Here is an 18,626-nt window from a genome sequence, read left to right as displayed (position 1 = left end):
CTGACTCTTAGTGACCTCATGGACTGCAGCCTACCAGGGTCCTCTGTCCATGGGATTTTCCAGGCAACTTAAACAGAGTAAGCCCAGGTGGTGTTAGGGGTGAAGAACCTGGCTCCTAATGTGGGAGACTCAGATTGGATGCTTGGGTTGGGAAGAGCGCCTGGAGGAGGGCGTGGCAACCCACTCCAGTATTCCATCCCCAAAACAGAGGAACCTGGTGGGCTACAGTCCATAGGGTCACAGAGAGTCAGAAATGACTGGAGAAGCTTAGCAGGCATGCGTGCAAGAGATAGCCATCATAATAACCCCAGGTTTATAATTGTTAAAAAAAAAAAAAAAAGAATGTTTGTCTGTTCTCACATAGCTTTAAGTCTATGGGGAAAATACAGTTAAAAAATGGAAAAAGAAAATGTTTTAATAAAGAAATTTCTAGTATATATGGTAGGAGCAAATTTGGAAAACTCAGCAGTGGCCGTAGCACTGGAAAAGTCAGTTTTCATTCCAATCCCAAAGAAAGTCAATGCCAAAGAATTCTCAAACTACAGCACTCATGACTGCAATTGCACTCATCTGACACGCTAGTAATGCTCAAAATTCTCCAAGGCAGGCTTCAGCAATACATGAACCATAAACTTCCAGATATTCAAGCTGGTTTTAGAAAAGGCAAAGGAACCAGAGATCAAATTGCCAACATCCGCTGGATCATCAAAACAGCAAGAGAGTTCCAGGAAAACATCTATTTCTGCTTTATTGACTATGCCAAAGCCTTTGACTGTGTGGATCACAATAAACTGTGGAAAATTCTAAAAGAGATGGGAATACCAGACCACCTGACCTGCCTCTTAAGAAATCTGTATGCAGGTCAGGAAGCAACAGTTAGAACTGGACATGGAACAACAGACTGGTTCCAAGTAGGAAAAGGAGTACGTCAAGGCTGTATATTGTCACCCTGTTTGTTTAACTTCTATGCAGAGTACATCATGAGAAACGCTGGGCTGGAAGAAGCACAAGCTGGAATCAAGATTGCCGGGAGAAATATCAATAACCTCAGATATGCAGATGACACCACCCTTATGGCAGAAAGTGAAGAGGAACTGAAAAGCCTCTTGATGAAAGTGAAAGAGGAGAGTGAAAAAGTTGGCTTAAAGCTCAACATTCAGAAAACTAAGATATGGCATCTGGTCCCATCACTTCATGGCAAATAGATGGGGAAACAGTGTCAGACTTTATTTTTCTCGGCTCCAAAGTCACTGCAGATGGTGATTGCAGCCATGAAGTTAAAAGATGCTTACTCCTTGGAAGGAAAGTTATGACCAACCTAGATAGCGTATTCAAAAGCAGAGACATTACTTTGCCAACAAAGGTCTGTCTAGTCAAGTCTATGGTTTTTCCTGTGGTCATGAGAGTTGGACTATAAAGAAAGCTGAGTGCTGAAAAATTGATGCTTTTGAACTGTGGTGTTGGAGAAGACTCTTGAGAGTCCCTTGGACTGCAAGGAGATCCAACCAGTCCATTCTGAAGGAGATCAGCCCTGGGATTTCTTTGGAAGGAATGATGCTAAAGCTGAAACTCCAGTACTTTGGCCACCTGATGTGAAGAGCTGACTCATTTGAAAAGACCCTGATGCTGGGAAAGATTGAGGGCAGGAGGAGAAGGGGACGACAGAGAATGAGATGGTTGGATGGCATCACTGACTCAATGGACATGAGTTTGGGTGAACTCCAGGAGTTGGTGATGGACAGGGAGGCCTGGTGTGCTGTGGTCCATGGGGTCACAAAGAGTTGGACATGACTGAGCAACTGAACTGAACTGAACTGATTGTAGGAGATTGTAAGGATATTGTAGTAGTTATCTGTTGCTCTGTAACAAATTGCCTCAAAATTTAGTGACTTCAAAACAGCAGTATAAGCATTCGTTATCTCAGTTTCTGTGTATCAGAAAGAAGGGAGCGGAGTCGCTTTGTGGTTCTGGCTTGGAGTCTTTCATAAAATTGTAGTAGAAATGTTGTATGGGGCTGGAATCTTCTGAAAGCTTCAGTGGGTCTTGAAGAGCCACATCCAGGATGGTTTACTTACATGGCTGGCAAATTGGTGGCGGCTTTTGGCAAGAGGGCTCAGAGGCCCTGGTCTCTCCATAGGCTGCTTCATCCTCCTTACAGTCGGGTGCTTGTCTTCCCTCCTAGTGAGTGATTTAATGGGAGAGAAGAGGTGGCATGGATGTCTTTTATGACTTACCATTAATTCCTAAAATATCTTATTCATTATATACATCAGCTTTCTTTAATGTGGGTGGGTAAGTGGGACAAGTGGGTCAGTCTTATTCAAATGTATAAATACCCAGGAGATAAGGATCATGGGTGACCATCTGGGAAGCTGGCTACCACAGTTACTTAGCTTAATTTGGGTGGAGAGAAATTAGTTGAAAAATTTACTGTTGAAAATGTGATTCAGATAAATGAAGATGAAAAACATTAGAAAAAAATGATTGATTTTGTGACTTTAAGTATTTTCATAACCCTATTTGGATGGATTATATGGGCCCTACTACATATTTTGGACTGTAGTAATTGAAATGATCAAAAATCTTTACTTAGAGACAGTTGATGAAAGCCGCATGGAGAGACGTTATGTTTTCTAAATCACTGCGCCTGACAACTATAAAGTTATCAGTGTTAAAATGTTCAAGAGAATTGGCAATGGCTTTTTAAATCATTGACTTCCAGTTATACCTAATCTAAATTGGTTCTATGTTCTTTATTCCTTCTTCTTCTTCTTTTTTTAAACATGTTTCACTCCGTTTCCTCACACTTTCCCCACCGTGTGTATGTGCTACATCACTTCAGTCATGTCCATCTCTTTGCAATCCCATGGACTCTTGCCCACCAGGTTCCTCTGCCTATGGGATTCTCCAGGCAGGAATACTGGAGTGGGTTTCCATTTCCTTCTCCAGTTTCCCCACCACATTTTCCATTTTATTTTTAATGTCTAGGTAGTATCTTCTTGGAGCCAATGCTTAAAAAATAATATTTCATTTTGACAAAAGAATAAGACAAGAATATACACTATTACCATTGCCATTTAATACTAAACAGGAGTTTTTAGCCAACACAATAAAAAAAATTAAGATTTAAAAGATGTAAACATTAAAGAGGAAGAATGAGACTGCCATTATTTGCAGGTATTGTGATTATGAATATAGAAAGTAAAAAATAAATTGGGCAATTACTGAATGGATGGGGCAAGGTTTCTAGACAGATCAACCTACAAAAATCAATTATATTTATAAAATGCATCAGGAATATAAAATAGCTAAGAGTAAATCACAATGAACTGTGGAAAATTCTGAAAGAGATGGGAACACCAGACCACCTGACCTGCCTCTTGAGAAATCTGTATGCAGGTCAGGAAGCAACAGTTAGAACTCGACATGGAACAACAGACTGGCTCCAAATAGGAAAAGGAGTACGTCAAGGCTGTATATTGTCATCCTACTTATTTAACTTCTATGCAGAGTACATCATGAGAAACACTGGGCTGGAAGAAGCACAAGCTGGAATCAAGATTGCTGGGAGAAATATCAATAACCTCAGATATGCAGATGACACCACCCTTATGGTAGAAAGTGAAGAGGAACTGAAAAGCCTCTTGATGAAAGTGAAAGAGGAGAGTGAAAAAGTTGGCTTAAAGCTCAATATTCAGAAAACTAAGATCATGGCATCTGGTCCCATCACTTCATGGCAAATAGATGGGGAAACAGTGGAAACAGTGGCTGGCTTTATTTTTCTGGGCTCCAAAATCACTGCAGAAGGTGACTGCAGCCATGAAATTAAAAGATGTTTACTCCTTGGAAGGAAAGTTATGACCAACCTAGATAGCGTATTCAAAAGCAGAGACATTACTTTGCCCACAAAGGTCCTTCTAGTCAAGGCTATGGTTTTTCCTGTGGTCATGTATGGATGTGAGAGATGGACTATAAAGAAAGCAGAGTGCTGAAGAATTGATGCTTTTGAACTGTGGTGTTGGAGAAGACTCTTGAGAGTCCCTTGGACTGCAAGGCAATCCAACCAGTCCATCCTAAAGGAGATCAGTCCTGGATGTTCATTGGAAGGACTGATGTTGAAGCTGAAACTCCAATACTTTGACCACCTAATGTGAAAAGCTGACTCATTTGAAAAGACCCTGATGCTGGGAAAGATTGAGGGCAGGAGGAGAAGGGGACGGCAGAGGATGAGATGGTTGGATGGCATCACTGATTCGATAGACATGGGTTTGGGTGAACTCTGGGAGTTGGTTATGGACAGGGAGGCCTGGCGTGCTGTGGTCCATCGGGTCACAAAGAGTTGGACACGACTGAGCAACTGAACTGAAGAGTAAATCTAAGACTTCCTCTTAGAAAACAATGGAACAAAATTTGCATAAATTTTTAAAAATGATCCAAATAATTGAAGAGATTGTGCATGGATTGGAAAACTCAACATTTGAAGGATCTCTCTACAAACTGATATGGTAATTCAGTGTAATACTCATTAAATCAAAGAAATGAAAACACTTAAGTGGACAAGCCAATGCCAAAACATTTTATGGATATACCAAAGCCAACAATAGCTTAGATAATCTTAAGGGAGAAAAAAATGCGTAGCCTTACTCTAGCTGATATAACAAGTTATTACAAATCTGTTGTAATTAAGACAGTGTGACCATGGCACAAGATGAGCAAATTAGACCCACAGCTTGGAAGAGGGAGTGGAGAAGCAAAGTCATGCTTCTAGGACAAATGTCAGAGCAGCGGGGGTTTTTTTTAATAATGCTTTTGAATGATTGTGTACTTTTTTTTTTTAAAGAAAGAAACCACCAGGCACTCATGCCACATTACACCGTATAAACATTAATTCCAAGTTAGCTGTGTATCTATGTCAAAAGAAAAGTAATAGCACAGACACGACTAAAGTGATTTAGCACATGTTGTGGCTGATGGAAATTCAACTCAAATGAACATAAGCCAAAAGCTCTTTATTGGCTAATTTAATTGGAAAATCTGGATTATGGGCCTCAAATACCCTAAGCACTATCTTCCTGTTCATGACTGCTCTGCTAACCCATGCGTGGTTTCATCTGTATACAGACAAACCTTGTTTTACTCTGCTTTGCAGATACTGTGTTTTTACAAATTGAAGATTTGTATATCAGCACCACTTCCCTCATATGACTCTGTGTAATATTTTGGTGTTTCTTGAAATATTTCAAACTTTATTATTATTATTATATTTGTTTTATTGATCTGTGATCAGTGATCTTTAATGTTATTTTTGTAATTTTTTGTTTTATATTTTTTCGTTAAGGCATGCACATTTTTTTAAAGACATATGTGATTACACACTTAATAGACCACAGTATAGTGTACACATAACTTTGGTATGCCCTGGAAAGCCAGAAATTGAGGTGACTCCTTTTATTGCACTGGTTTGGAACTGAACCCACGATCTCTCCTAGGAACAGCCTGATTACAGGAGGTCTCCTCCAAGTGGACAAGATGGGCCCCGGCAGTGCCAGATATTGGCAACTCTGCTGAGAAGAGATGGACTTTTCAGGTACTGACTTTTGGGCTTGACTCATGCATCCATAGTGATGTCCTTGAGGGAAGGGCCTTGACAGGCTCAGCCTAGACTATGTTCCCATGGAGAGACAGGACTTGTGATTGTTCCACTGGGATGATGTAAAAAGTGGGAGAGTGGTTCCTCTTTTCTAGGGAAGCAACACCAACCATTCAGGTTTAAGAAGAAAATAGCAAAATTAAAATTTTAGTTCAAGACTTATAAATCCTATATCAGAACAATATAATGGAATCATAATACCAGCAAAATGTTTCATGTAATTTTTTAAATATGCAGACCTATTTTCATCAATATCATGGGATATATTGTGTCACTGAACATCTATTATGTGTCCTGCCTTTTGTACACATTATCCTTCACAACAAACCTAATGGATTCCATTTTTATTCCTATTTTAAGAGGAGGAAAAATGTCATCATGGCAAAATTATAATCACAATCCAGATTTATCTTGACTCCAAGACTGTTGCTTTCCAATGTACCAAGTTGCATCTCAATGATGATTTGGTAGCTCAAATGACAGTGTTAACAAACTGTCATAATCAGTGAAGGTCATTAGGTAGCTTCTTGTGGAATAAATTTGGGGAAAGTTTATTTGAAAAAGAATTGTCTTATATTTAATTTTTAATTCAAAGAGGACAATGTTCCCATATTAAATTTAGAGTTAGCTTGTGCATAAATTAGCAGTGACAAAGGGTAAAGGCAGAATATTAAAAACAGCATACATTGTGTTCCCTGTGACTAACACAATATTATTTACAGATTTGGTTGCTGTGGCAATGGTCTCATATGCTCATCTTCATCCAGAAACCCAGCATAGATTTTCTAGCAGCATAAACTGCAAGTTAGACATTTTATTTTAAGATATTGCTTAATTTCCATGAATACAGAGAACATTCAATTATATACAATTGCATTACATCATTTTATTGGAATAGTAAATTAAAAGATATATTTTTATCTGTAGCCTTCAAACATTAGATTCAGGAGAGAAGATTCTGTTTTCCCCTAATATTTACTTGGCTTTGCATATTCCTAAAATGATATGGCTTTATTCCCTTAAGGCTGGAAGATTTGTAAGCTTTTGCAGAACTGAAAGCACAGTCGCAACCAGGAACTTCTCAGTTTAAATTTTATATTTAGTCAAGATATAAAGAAATTTATTGGCAAGGTAAGATTTCATTCCAAGCTGTACAATCTATCCCCCCTCAAATGAACAAAACATTGAGTTAAATGAATTCCAGCTAAGATAGTTGTTTCATCTCTGTGTGAAATGTTTAGTCATTTGGAAGAATAGTGTTTTCCTGCATGATGTCAAATTTTCAACCTTTTAGGGAACTACTTCTTATTTCCTTTCCATATGGATATTTGACATAGAAACTTCTTATCGACAATTGAAACTTTATGGCATTTAAAATCCAGTTTATCGGTAAAGCAACTTCTTTTTCTTTGTCACTGTCATATAATTCCCTTGCATTGCTTTTGAGAGCTAGATCATTTAAATGTGCCTTCTGGGCTTCTCTGGTGGCTCAAACAGTAAAGAATCTGTCTGCAATGCAGAAGACCCAGGTTTGATCCCTGGGTCCCAAGAAGGTAATGGCTACCCACTAGAGTATTCTTGCCTGGAGAATCCCATGGAGAGAGGAGCCTGGTGGGCTACAGTCCATGGGGTTGCAAAGAGTCAGACATGACTGAGTAATAGACTCTTTTCACTTTTATGTATACAACTGAATGATTCAGTTGCCCATCTTCATTTCTTTTTATGTTTCTGGATTTTAGAATGAGCCTATATACAGTATTCATTGATTTTGACAAATGGTAAATAATTTTTATTTTTTTTCCTATCATCTATTTAATTGCCTTTATCCTTATCAGAGGGCTTCCCAGGTGGTGCAGGGGTAAAGAATTTGCCTGCCAATGCAGGAGATGCAGGAGACTCTGGTTTGATCCCTGGGTTGAAAAGATCCCCTGGTGTAGGAAATGGTGACCTACTCCAATATTCTGGCCTGGAAAACTCCATGGACAATGGAACCTGGCAGGCTACAGTCCATGGGATTGTAAAGAGTTGGACATGACTGAATAGAGAGAGAGACACATCAGGATTTAAAATTTCCTTGTCAAAATTACCATTACTCTCTGAAAATTTTGAATTGATCCGTTTATATAGAAATGACCTCGTCACAATCTAGTAACTGATTAGCTAGTAATAGTTTCCATGTAATTGTGTGAATGTTTTAATTACTGAAAATGTGAAATACTTCTAAATGTATGTGAACACAGCCTTTATTTCTGCATACAATGGATTACAATAGCAATAGCCAACTTGATGCTATCCTAGGTACTAATATGTATGAAATTACAGTATTATAAGTTCTGGTTATGTTTTTATAATATTTATTAAAATAAATCATCATTAAAATTGTTATATCACACACAAAGACTTCTGTGTACCATCCCCGGGATGTTGATTGCATGTTGGGACACAGTGGCTTAAAAGATAAAGCCCTGACTCCCATTTCAAGACCTGCTGGATTCGTTATAATCTCATCCTGGCTAGTTCCTATCTTCAGTTTTCCCCTAATATATATACATTTCTTCTGATTTTCTTCATGTTGTTTCTTCTAAAAAGAAACTCTTCCCTTCAGCTTTTGCACTTAGAACGCTTTCATACCATTTCCTACTTACTTCTCTTGGAGCAATTATTACAGCTTATATGCTCAGTTGTTAATATGCATTACTTGTCATAGACTGTGCTTCTTGAAGAGCAGTTGTCCTCCGGCTTTATTGAAGCAAGCCTTAAGAAATTACTATTTACTATTACTAATACTTTCAGACATCAATGATTTTTGCATTTTTATATTTACTTAAGTTCCTGTTGTTGTTTAGTAGCTAAGTCATATCTGTCTTTTTTGTGACCCCATGGACTGTAGCTCACCAGGCTTCTCTGTCTATGGGATTTCCCAGGCAAGAGTGCTGGAGTGAGTTGCCATTTCCTTCTCCAGGGGATCCTCCTGGTCCAGGGATTGAATCCATGTTTCCTGCATTGGCTGGTGGTTTTTTTTTTTTACCACTGAGCCACCAGAAAAGCCCTTTATTTAAGTAAACCCAAGCAAATTCTTTTTACTTATTGTTTGACAATAGAATTATGACACACTTGCTACAGAGAATCTGGAGAAGTATTAGAAATCCCTTTCTGTTAGACTGGTTTAGAATATGAGGTTGCTTTAAAGTTTAGTAATTACTTGCTTTTGCAAGCTAGGCTTGTGTGTTCCTTTATAATACAATTTCCTGAAAAACACAGAATATTCGGTCTATTTGGTTCTTGTCAATTATGTGAAAAAGTAACCACAACAACCAAAGATCTTATCTGGTGATAGTGAGAATAGAAAATCTCTTGTTTATTTCCTTGTCTGGATGCTTGGCCTGTCACTCTTTCAGCAGTTAACCTGAAATAATTTGCTGCTGCTGCTGCTAAGTCACTTCAGTCGTGTCCGACTCTGTGCGACCCCATAGACGGCAGCCCACCAGGCTCCCCCGTCCCTGGGATTCTCCAGGCAAGAACACTGGAGTGGGTTGCCATTTCCTTCTCCAATGCATGAAAGTGAAAAGTGAAAGTGAAGTCGCTCAGTCACGTCCGACTCTTAGCAACCCCACGGACTGCAGCCTACCAGGCTCCTCCATCCATGGGATTTTCCAGGCAAGAGTACTGGAGTGGGGTGCCATTGCCTTCTCTGAAATAATTTAGTATTAGTTAATTAGAAGCCTAGTTTTCACAGTCTGACAGAGACATCCTAATGTAAGATGATAAGAAAGGTCACCCTCAAGCCTTATCTTCTATTTAAGCTATAGAAGCAGTTGACTTTTCCAGTCTTCCAAAGCCCTTTGTTACTGAACCCTTTATATCTATAGCACTTAGTATTAATACTTAGAAAACTGCTTTTAGCAGAACTCCCTTTCTGCTTGCAAGCTGGTTAATTCTTGCTTAGTTTAATCTCATCCCTTCAGTACATTGTGAAAAGCAACAGCAAGTAACATAAACCAATTCCCTGAAATATTCCAGCACTGTTTCCTACATCTTGAGACTCAGGAAATACATCACTGGCTTTCCAGATATCTGTGGAGGACCATTTTATCAAATAGTTTGCCATGTCAAAGTCAGTTCAACAGCTCTCCAGCCTACAGTACCTGTTTCCTCAGTGTGCGTTGTCCAACGTCTGTATATGTGCTACATATTGTGAGTGTGTGTGTGTGTGTGTGTGTGTGTGTGTGTGTGTGTATGTGTGTATGCTTAGTCTTGTCCAACTCTCTGTAACCCCGTGGACTGTAGCCTGCCAAGTTCCTCTGTCCATGGGATTCCCAGGCAAGAATACTGGAGTGATTTGTCATTTCCTTCTCCAGGGGATCTTCCTGACCCAGGGATAGGTTTTGTTATTGCTGTATTCCACTTGTATGTACTAATTTCTTTATTGACTAAGATATATCTAGTAGGTTCAGAAACTCAAATGAGAGGAAAATTTATTTCTCTCTTGTCACATTGTGGAGGTAGGTCCAGCAGCATGCAGAGACAGCTGTGTATCATAAAATCACTAAAGGGCTCAGATTCCTTGTTACCCTGCCATCCTCTATCATATTTAAGGTGCTTATGGAATCCCAAGGATATAAGAATGAGGCAATTGCAAATACTAAGGCTTCCAATTCTAGATAATTATAGGATTAAACACCAGCTATACTCATGTTATGATTTACTACTTACATATTTAAACTTGTTATATTAATCACTTAGTAAATTGCATATTATTCACTCCATTGGTTGGATGATCTTGTTACTTTCAACTGGTCTTTGTTTTTTTTAGAAAGTATTAACTTCTGGTTAAGCAGGGTAAGAAAGAATACTCTAATTGAGCAGTGTCCTGGGTAGTAGGGTCTCTTCAGAATTTGTTACTGCTTATACCTACACCCAAGAAGGATGATGACTCTGGTTTTTGAAAAAGCTAAAATTAGGAGGAACCAGTGGAAAAGGAAAATAATTTTTAAAAATACAGAAGAGGAAATGAGTGAAAATCTAGTACAGATGTTTGTTTCTTGTTGTTTTTTCCCCAAATGCCTCTCCTGGTAGCCTCAATCTGGAAATATTTATCTAAATAAAGAATGAAAAATTGAATAGTAATGACATAATGATAATGTATTTTATTTGTAGGAGTTTTAGCGTTTCCATCGTGCCTGAAACAATGAGATCTAACCTTTGATAGAAAGGCATGGAAAGAAACAACTTAAAGTGATAGGTTCTGAAAGAGAATTGTTTTAAGATAAGAAAGTGCTCGAAGCAACTGTATGTTAATCAATTTTGCACAGTCAGTAGGATGACAAAACTCCTCTTTGTGACCCCATGGATTGTAGTCTTTCAGGCTCCTCTGTCCATGGGATTCTGCAGGTAAGAATGCTGGAGTGGGTAGCCGTTCCCTTCTCTAGGAGATCTTCCGGACGCAGGGATTGAACCCAGGTCTCCTGCATTGTAGACAGATTCTTTACCATCTAAGTCACCAGAAAAACCCCATAGATATAAAGGTCCAACTAAACGGATCTGTATTTATCCATGTAACTATTTTGTGAGCTCCTTTAGAGGTGACACATTTCTTTTAATACAAGCAAAAGATAGCTAAGTACGCATTATAGTTTGCCAATATAAAGACAGACCAAGTAAGTCTGAGAGAAAGCAATCCATCTAGAATCAAATGATTACATCCAGTATAGATGTAGAATTTGATTATAAGTTAAATGAGCATTTTATTTTTAATAATTAAAATGTAATTTGGAAGGAAATTTTAAATAACCTCCATATTTCAATGATATTGTAACTTTCTCACCTGTGCATTTTAAAAGGCTGCATTATTAAATATTATAGTTGTATCTTGGTCACCTTAAGTATCAACTAAATTAGAGAAGTAATCTGAGACGTTCAGTAAATTGTGTATGTCTCCTTTATGGGACTTAATTTCTTTTTTACATGGAATAGAAATAACTTATTTTAATACAAGAATTATTATTAAAGATGGAAACAATATATATTTCAAATAACTTCATTTTAAAACCAGACCTCATATTTTTAGAGAATATTTGATTTACAGAAAAATTGAGAATATAATAGTGTTCCCATATACAGCCCCACAAAGTTTTTCTTATTTTTTCCCTTATTATTAACATCTTGCATAAGTTTTATACATAGTAATATTAAAATCAGTGAATCAATACTGATGCACCAAGTTAATGAAAGTTCATAACTTAATCATGTGTCCTTAGCTTTTACCTTCCTTTTCTGTTCCAGGAATTTGTTTGTTTGTTTGTTTGTTTAGTTGCTAAGTCATGTCTGACTCTTTTGTGACCTCATGGAATGTAGCCCACCAGACTCCTCTGTGCATGAATTTTCCTGGCAAGAATACTGGATTGGGTTGCCATTTCCTTCTCCAGGGGAACTTCCCAACCCAGGAAACCACATTATATTCAGTCATTATGTCTTTTTAGGCTCTGTGTGGCCCTGAGAGTTTCTCACACTTTTCCTTGTATTTGATGTTTTTGAAAATTCTGAGGATTGATCAGGCATATTACAGGATGTCCTCCTCTTGGAATTAGTTTGATATTTTTCTTATGATTAGGCCAGGGTTATGTGTTTGGGGGAGGAAAATCACCCAGGTAGTTTCATTTTCATCCTATCATATCCGACTACACATCATGACTTATGACTGTTAATGTTGGTGATTACATGGAGCTGTTTTTCACTTTTCTCCATCTCAAATCCTTTTCCCCCTGTTTATTCTGTAATTTTTCAAAGAAAGTCTCTGTGCACAGAGTATGGGTATGGAGTTATACATCCTGACCTTTAGGGTGGAATAGCTACATAAATTATTTGGAATTTCTCTTCATGGAAGATTTGTACCTTCTCCCTCGTTTATTAATTTATTCAATCATTTGTTTATATCAGCCTGGACTCATGGATATTTATTTTATACTGTGGGTTATAATACAATAAATACTACTTGATTTATTCTGTAGCTCAGATTATTCTAGCTCTGGCCACTGAGAGCTCTTACTGTTGCCTCCTTACTCTTTTAGACTCAGAGCATGTGATTGGTCTTTCTTTCACTTTCAGGATTTTGACACTATAAAATGCTCCAAGCTCATCTTGTATATTTCCTGTCTCTGACTTAGAGTAAGCTATTTCTCTAAGGATCCCTGGTTCTTCTTTTTGGAGAATGGTATTGGAAACCAGGATCTGAGCATTAAGTGGGGGCTATTGCTCCTGGGGTGTCGCTTCTTTTAGTCCTGTGTCAGCTGATAGAGCAAAGAAGTATATGTGTGTGTGCTAACTCATTTATGTACACTTATGTGTACATATTATTACATGTAACCCTCTTTAACTATATTCAGATAAACATGAGGTCATTCTGATCTGTCCAACTTTAATCACTTAACCACATGGATCATTTCATCCTCTTCCCCTTACTTCTCTTTAAATTTCCACTCCAAAAATGAAAATATGGGCTCGCACCATCTGCCACATGGCCATCTCAGCATCCCAGGTGCCTCAATGGTGAAGAATCTGCCTGTCGGTGCCGGAGACAAAGGAGATTTGGGTTCAATCCCTGGATCAGGAAGATCCCCTTCAGAAGGAAATGGCAACCCACTCCAGTACTTTTGCCTGGGAAATTCCATGGACAGAGGAGCCTAGCAGGCTATGGCACCCCACTCCAGTACTCTTGCCTGGAAAATCCCATGGACGGAGGAACCTGGTAGGCTGCAGTCCATGGGGTTGCTAAGAGTTGGACATGACTGAGCAACTTCACTTTCACTTTTCACTTTCATGCGTTGGAGAAGGAAATGGCAACCCACTCGTGTTCTTGCCTGGAGAATCCCAGGGACGGAGGAGTCTGATGGGCTGCTGTCTATGGGGTCACACAGAATCAGACACGACTGAAGAGACTTAGCAGCAGCAGCAGCAGGCTATAGTCCATTGGATCGCAAAAGAATTAGACATGACTGAGTAACTGAGCATGCATCTGCTATCTATTTACCTGTTTTTTTCTATTCCATTATAAGTTTATAGCAGTATTAAAGTTGTGAATGCCTTCCCCAGGAGGAAAAGCTTTATCCCCTGGATTACAGTCCTTATATGCAGTTCCTTTTCCCTTTGGTCTTACAGATCCATTGATTTTCAAAATCACTTAGGTCAGTACTTTTCTCTCATCTCCTTCAGTGAGATTGTTTCATATATTTATGATATAGTTACATTCTCTTCTCACAGTCTGCATTCCTTCCTGTAATCTTGTGATCTCCAGATTATTATTTTTAAAATTTTGCACACATTAGATTCAATTTTTTTGTGCTATAAAATTTTGTGAGTTTCGACAAATGCATCACATCATGTATCTATAATTAGAATACCACACAGAATAATTTCACCATGTAAAAATCCCCTGTGCTGTACATATTTATCCTCCGCTTCCAACCAGGATCCCTAGTTTGAGTTTTTTTCTTTCCATTTCTCCATTTTGGTCAAGGACAAAAATTCTGGTTCAGTTAAATAAGCTCTGAATAATAACAATCTCCTCTGTTTAGAAATGTTGACTTTAATTAAAAATCACAATAAATGTTAGTATTTGACAATTACCTTTCAGTGTAAATGAAGAACCCAATTGCAATCGTTGTAACGGACCATAATAATGAATGGATTGTAATATTTATTCCCTTTAGGTGTGAAATTTAATTCAATTATTGATGCAGGGTTTTGAATAGCAAACAGATCTTATTATAAACATTTTTTATAGTTTCTTCAATAAAGCAATGATTGAAAGTTTGGGACAGAGAAATAAGATATAAATATGTTTCTAATTTTATTTTGTTCAAACCCCTTTAGTTATTAATGCCCTTATCAGCGGAATACAACATATTTGGGGAACACACAGAAGATAGGGTGACGACTTTGGGTCTTGTTTGCTGTAACAGTAATATTTTTGGAAGCCTCAATATATGTTTGGCATGTCGACAATATTGCTAATTCCCCTCCACCCAAAGTTTATCCCATAAAGAATGCTTTAAATGCCAGTTAAATACATGATTTTTATTATCAAAATACCACATAGAAAATACCAGCCAACTGTGGTTACTTTACATTTAGAGAAGCATGAAATTCACTTTTGAGTCCACAATCTGTCAAGAGTGGTAAGGTGTCTGAGACTTTGCCCTTCTAGTAGGCTAACAGTCAGTTTACCATAGATTCAAATATCCTGGCAAAAGACGTGGGACTCCTGGGACAGAGTCAAAGGATTTTGTCACTCATGGCAAACGAGGCAGCATGAGTTTCACATTTCTCTTGCTTCCCACGTCCCATGGGGGTGACAAGGAGGTGGACTTGGTCAATGCAATGGATGTCATAGTGGAGAAACTCAAGTTTAGAAAACCCTAATCTTTTAAAAGCCTTCAAGTAAACATGTCCAACCTTTGACTCAAAGATAGACATTATCGTTATTATCCTGGGCATCACCTAAATACACTTCTGTCTCAGGGGAGATAATAGCTCTATTTTCCAACCTTTTATGCTGTATGCTGCTAAGTCACTTCAGTCGTGTTTGACTCTGTGCAACCCCAGAGATGGAAGCCCACCAGGCTCCCCCATCCCTCGGATTCTCCAGGCAAGAACACTGGAGTGGGTTGCCATTTCCTTTTCCAATGCATGAGAGTGAAAAGTGAAAGTGAAGTCACTCAGTCGTGTCCGACTCTTAGCGACACCATGGATTACAGCCTACCAGGCTCCTCCATCCATGGGATTCTCCGGGCAAGCGTACTGGAGTGGGTTGCCATTGCCTTCTCCATTTATGCTATATAGACATCCTTAAAAAGATATTCTAGAACAAAGCTATCAGTGCTTCTGTTTTCAAAATATTCAGAAGTGCAAACGAAGCACGGAAGTTTGTCTCCCAATATAATCTCTCTGTCTTCCTGAGACAAGCAATAAATTTCATTATGGTATGGAAAGTTTAATAATTTTATAAAAAAATACTAGATATTGTGTTATTACTAAGAAGTATAGTTTTGAATTTCAGCCAATATTTCATTTAAAAATCATATATTCCATTTCCAACAAAGATCCATCTAGTCAAAGCTATGGTTTCTCCAGTAGCCATGTATGGATGTGAGAGTTGGACTATAAAGAAAGCTGAGTGCCAAAGAATTGATGCTTTGAACTGTGGTAGTAGAGAGACTCTTGAGAGTCCCTTGGACTGCAAGGAGATCCAACCAGTCCATCCTAAAGGAAATCAGTCCTGAATATTCATTGGAAGGACTAATGCTGAAGCTGAAACTCCAGTACTTTGGCCATCTGATGCAAAGAGCTGACTCATTGGAAAAGACCCTGATGCTGGGAAAGATTGAAGGTGGGAGGAGAAGGGGACGACCGAGGATGAGATGGTTGGATGGCATCACTGACTTAAAGGACATGAGTTTGGGTGAACTCTGGGATTTGGTGATGGACAGGGAGGCCTGGCGTGCTGCCGTCCATGGGGTTGCAAAGAGTTGGACACGACTGGACTGAACTGATAATCCATTTCCATACCTACTCTAGGAATAATTCTTTAGAAAGTTGTGTGAGCCATTTTATTTTCTCTTTTGTCTCAAATTATGAATTAAATAAGGCAAAATACCTTTTTTATTAGCAGTTATAGAAAATTATGGAATTATATTGACAAATTAATTTTTTCCTTAAAAATACTTTAGGCAACATCAAGTCAGCTTGCTAAATTTTCATTTATTTTTTGATTTTGGAGTTTCAAAAGTTTTTAGAAATGAAGAAATAAGATCAAGTAATTCTTTTCTAGCCAATGAGTGATTCTGGCTCATCCCCTCCAAGTCCCTTTCCACAGTTCTTACAATCAGCTATAGTGCCTTTTTGCAATGTGTGTAGTTCTTCTTTCCAACTTGTGAATTTTACTCTAATATATTATAGTCTATTGTATGCTATGCTATCTTATATCCTATCCCATCCATTCCATTCCATTTTATTCTACCTCCATTCCATTCTATTTCATCCACTCTGTTAAGAAAATTTTCCTTAAAAGAAAATATTTCCATTAAGAAAATAGTGGTCACAACTGAAAGTTTATTTCATCATCCTTTAATGGCTTTTGATCTGTAGTTAAAAAAAAAAAATCGCACTCTGTATGTTAAAATAATTCAAGTTGTTTCCAAATCTGGGAGTAAGAGCTATTAACTACTTTTAAAAGAGATCTTATTTTCATATTAAAATAATAACAGAGGAATACCATACAGGTATGGAAAATGACTCTAGCATTTTTTTTTTAATTACTTATATTTGACCCCAAGATGGGTGTTTTGGTTTAAAACACATTCTTTGATCCACAGGTCTTTCAACCTTTGAAATTTGGAAGAAAATAGCAAAAAGCTGCTATTATACTGTTGTGGCCAATTCTGATATGGATTGGACAAATTGTGCTCCAATTCCTTTTTTGTTTCTAGATCATAAATTGTCCTGTTTATATAAATATCAGTTTCCTAGCCCCTCTCTCTGCATATGTACAATATTATTTAAAGGCTATCATATGAAATTAAATGTAAAACTCTTTCTGTGTGCTCTGAAAAAGGGCTCTAGAAAATACATGTTAGCAATGGGTAAGAAGGTGATTTTGCTAACTGAATCTTCAAATATGTCTGCTAAAATATCCCTGAAGATTTATTTAGAAGATAATATAATGAGTGCCAAGTGGAGATATAGGACCTATCTGCCTGTCTACTTAGGAATTTAGAATCAAACAAATTTGTTTCTTTGAGTTCTTTCTTTGGCATATTTTATTAGTATGTGTGAAAAATTAAATAGAATATTTAACTAAAATTGAGAGTAGATGAATAAGTTAAAGTCATTCAAATGTCCATTGATAATAGATTTATTAAAATTATTATTATAAAGTTAAATATTCTATTTTAGCTTAAAAAAAAGAAATTCCACTGTTATCTGTAGAGATTTTTGTAAGGAGGAGCTCTTTCCCTTTGTTTAAAATCTTAAAATACTAATTAGCTCATGTGAGGAAAGAAGATATGAGTACAGCTAAAGGTAGAAGAATGGCTTTTATTCACATTTTATTCCTTTATTTTTCTTTTCCTGAGGCTTGTGGTCAAGGTGGTACAATTGTATGTGAAGGTTATTATTATTTTTTTAATTTGAGGAGCAAGTCCTGTTGAATGAATTTCCTGCAAAGTATAGTTTCCATAGCAACTGTAACTGTCTTTTATTTTCACATGTACCATTTAGAATTAGTTGACAATAATAATTATAGTCTAAGATAAACCATTTGCTATACAGCAAAGACATGTGTAAAGACATGGTTTTGGGGAAATTGTCCTAGTTTAGAGAAACTGAAAATAATTTTTTAGGAAAATTCAATTTTCTTACTTAAATAGATGATTGAAATTCTATCTACATATCCAGTGTGAAGTATTGAAGTGTTACTGATACATGCAAAGAACATTTTCTCTCCCATATTTCAAAATTACATGTTCTTCTAAAATTTTGCTCCTCAATCTCTCTCTCTCTCACTCTGTCTCTCAGTCTGTGTTTGTGCATGGATCAAACTTATCAAAAATTCTCCAGTTCAACTATTATTTCTTTGGAAATATTTTGAGCATTGAACAACAGAATAATGTAGAGAATACACACTTAGCATTATTCTCTTTTACTTATAAAATCTCTGAGACTATAAGCCTTCTAAAGAAGTCAAAGTAAGATTTTATATAATTGGAAGAAATGTCCCTCAACTTAGAACATGAAGAGGAAATCCAAAAGTTAACATATTTCCCGTATTACTTTAAATTTAGTTGCATAATACTGTTGAAGACTAAATGTATTTATCTACTTCAGTGGTTTCATATAAATTAAAATATAAACAGGAAAGTATTTTTCAGTCATTGGATTATTGAGTGCCCATTTAAATAGTACCATACTGAGTGTGATGCTA

The sequence above is a fragment of the Bubalus kerabau genome, chromosome 14 (genome assembly GCF_029407905.1).
Source record: "Bubalus kerabau isolate K-KA32 ecotype Philippines breed swamp buffalo chromosome 14, PCC_UOA_SB_1v2, whole genome shotgun sequence".
In the NCBI taxonomy this organism is placed as follows: domain Eukaryota; kingdom Metazoa; phylum Chordata; class Mammalia; order Artiodactyla; family Bovidae; genus Bubalus; species Bubalus kerabau.
The sequence above is the reverse complement of the archived record's forward strand: the minus strand, read 5'-3'. Positions refer to the sequence as shown.